The sequence below is a fragment of the Emys orbicularis genome, chromosome 13 (genome assembly GCF_028017835.1).
Source record: "Emys orbicularis isolate rEmyOrb1 chromosome 13, rEmyOrb1.hap1, whole genome shotgun sequence".
In the NCBI taxonomy this organism is placed as follows: domain Eukaryota; kingdom Metazoa; phylum Chordata; order Testudines; family Emydidae; genus Emys; species Emys orbicularis.
This window is the reverse complement of record NC_088695.1, coordinates 23,031,674-23,034,880: the sequence shown is the minus strand read 5'-3', so window position 1 is coordinate 23,034,880 and position 3,207 is coordinate 23,031,674.

The window sequence follows — 3,207 nt, the reverse complement described above, 5'->3', positions numbered from 1 at the left end:
TTATAAGGCAAGTAAACAAGCTAACTTACGATGCACCTGGAGTAGTTAGTGAGGAAGTGATACACTTAGCTCACAGGCTTGTGGCAGCCATAGTGGGTTTCCTCAGACCCTTTGAGGAGAACTCATGTACTTGGTATAATCTGGAGCGTGATTTGCCGGGACGACAAATTCTCAGCTGGGGGAAGGATGTAAGCAGGGTCTGCTGAATTCTTCTCTGACAGCTAACTGGGAGGGGGAGACACTTTAAGAGCAATCTGTATTTACATGAACACATCTATTCTGCTTAGATATTCAACAGATAGAGCGGTGTGCTGATCAAAGTGATCAACTTTGGCTGGTGTTGTGTTACAAATCACCTTAGTACTGAATGCAGGGGTAGTGAAATGCTGTTACCATTATTGTGAATAAAGGGGAGCAGGACTGTGCTTAACCTGTCCCAAATGAGGGGATCACCCTCAGCTGAAAGGACCTCATTAAGCCAGGGGCTCGAATGCCAAAGCCCTGTAAAGAGTAAGAGAGGTAGGGACAGATGTCACAGCCAGGAGGTTGTGAATCCTTCCCAAGGGTCTTCCCTAGACTGGTTTAACCTGTTCCTCTCCACTGTTCAAAGAATGAACTAAATAGGCTTCATTAGAAGCCTCTTTTCATAGAATATCAGGGTTGGAAGGGACCTCAGGAGGTCATCTAGTCCAACCCACTGCTCAAAGCAGGACCAATTCCCAACTAAATCATCCTAACCAGGGCTTTGTCAAGCCTGATCTTAAAAACCTCTAAGGAAAGAGATTCCACCACCTCCCTAGGTAACCCATTCCAGTGCTTCACCACCCTCCTAGTGAAAACGTTTTTTCTAATATCCAACCTAAACCTCCCCCACTGCAACTTGAGACCATTACTCCTTGTTCTGTCATCAGGTACCACTGAGAACAGTCTAGATCCATCCTCTTTGGAACCCCCTTTCAGGTAGTTGAAAGCAGCTATCAAATCCCCCCTCATTCTTCTCTTCTGGAGACTAAACAATCCCAGTTCCCTCAGCCTCTCCTCATAACTCATGTGCTGCAGCCCCCTAATCATTTTTGTTGCCCTCCGCTGGACTCTTTACAGTTTTTCCACATCCTTCTTATAGTGTGGGACCCAAAACTGGACACAATACTCCAGATGAGGCCTCACCAATGTCGAATACAGGGGAATGATCACGTCCCTCCATCTGCTGGCAATGCCCCTACTTATACAGCCCAAAATGCGGTTAGCCTTCTTGGCAGCAAGGGCACACTGTCGACTCATATCCAGCTTCTCATCCACTGTAACCACTAGGTCCTTTTCTGCAGAACTGCTACCTAGACATTCGGTCCCTAGTCTGTAGCAGTGCATGGGATTCTTCCGTCCTAAGTGCAGGACTCTGCACTTGTCCTTGTTGAACCTCATCAGGTTTCTTTTGGCCCAATCCTCTAATTTGTCTAGGTCCCTCTGTATCCTATTCCTACCCTCCAGCATATCTATCACTCCTCCCAGTTTAGTGTCATTTGCAAACTTGCTGAGAGTGCAGTCCACGCCATCTTCCAGATCATTAATGAAGATATTGAACAAAACCGGCCCCAGGACCAACCCTTGAGGCACTCTGCTTGATACCGGCTGCCAACTAGACATGGAGCCATTGATCACTACCCATTGAGCCCGACGATCTAGCCATCTTTCTATCCACCTTATAGTCCATTCATCCAGCCCATAATTCTTTAACTTGCCAGCAAGAATACTGTGGAAGACCGTATCAAAAGCTTTGCTAAAGTCAAGGAATAATACATCCACTGCTTTCCCCTCATCCACAGAGCCAGTTATCTCCTCATAGAAGGCAATTAGGTTAGTAGGCATGACTTGCCCTTGGTGAATCCATGCTGACTGTTCCTGATCACTTTCCTCTCCTCTAAGTGCTTCAGAATTGATTCCTTGAGGACCTGCTCCATGATTTTTCCAGGGAGTGAGGTGAGGCTGACTGGCCTGTAGTTCCCCAGATGCTCCTTCTTCCCTTTTTTAAAGAAGGTCACTATATTAGCTTTTTTCCAGTCATCCGGGACCTCCCCCGATCGCCATGAGTTTTCAAAGATAACGGCCAATGGCTCTGCAATCACATCCGCCAACTCCTTTAGTACCCTCAGATGCAGTGAATCCGGCCCCATGGACTTGGTGCTCGTCCAGCTTTTCTAAATAATCCTCAACCACTTCTTTCTCCACAGAGGGCTGGTCACCTCCTCCCCATGCTGTGCTGCCCAGTGCAGCAGTCTGGGAGCTGACCTTGTTCGTGAAGACAGAGGCAAAAAAAGCATTGAGTACATTAGCTTTTTCCACATCTTCTGTCACTAGGTTGCCTCCCTCCTTCAGTAAGGGGGCCACACTTTCCTTCACTTTCTTCTTGTTGCTAACATACCTGAAGAAACCCTTCTTGTTACTCTCAACATCTCTTGCTAGCTGCAACTCCAAGTGTGATTTGGCCTTCCTGATTTCACTCCTGCATGCCTGAGCAATATTTTTAGACTCCTCCCTGGTCATTTGTCCAATCTTCCACTTCTTGTAAGCTTCTTTTTTGTGTTTAAGATCAGCAAGTATTTCACTGTTAAGCCAATCTTAACACCTGCCATATTTACTATTCTTTCTACACATCAGGATGGTTTGTTCCTGCAACCTCAATAAGGGTTCTTTAAAATACAGCCAGCTCTCCTGGACTCCTTTGCCCCTCGTGTTATTCTCCCAGGGATCCTGCCCATCTGTTCCCTGAGGGAGTCAAAGTCTGCTTTTCTGAAGTCCAAGGTCCGTATTCTGCTGCTCTCCTTTCTTCCTTGTGTCAGGATCCTGAACTCAACCATCTCATGGTCACTGCCTCCCAGGTTCCCATCCACTTTTGCTTCCCCTACTAATTCTTCCTGGTTTGTGAGCAGCAGGTTAAGAAGAGCTCTGCCCATAGTTGGTTCCTCCAGCACTTGCACCAGGAAATTGTCCCGTACACTTTCCAAAAACTTCCTGGATTGTCTGTGCACCGCTGTATTGCTCTCCCAGCAGATATCAAGGTGATTAAAGTCTCCTATGAGAACCAGGGCCTGCGATCTAGTAACTTCTGTTAGTTGACGGAAGAAAGCCTCGTCCACCTCATCCCCCTGGTCTGGTGGTCTATAGCAGACTCCCACCACGGCATCACCCTTGTTGCTCACACTTCTAAAC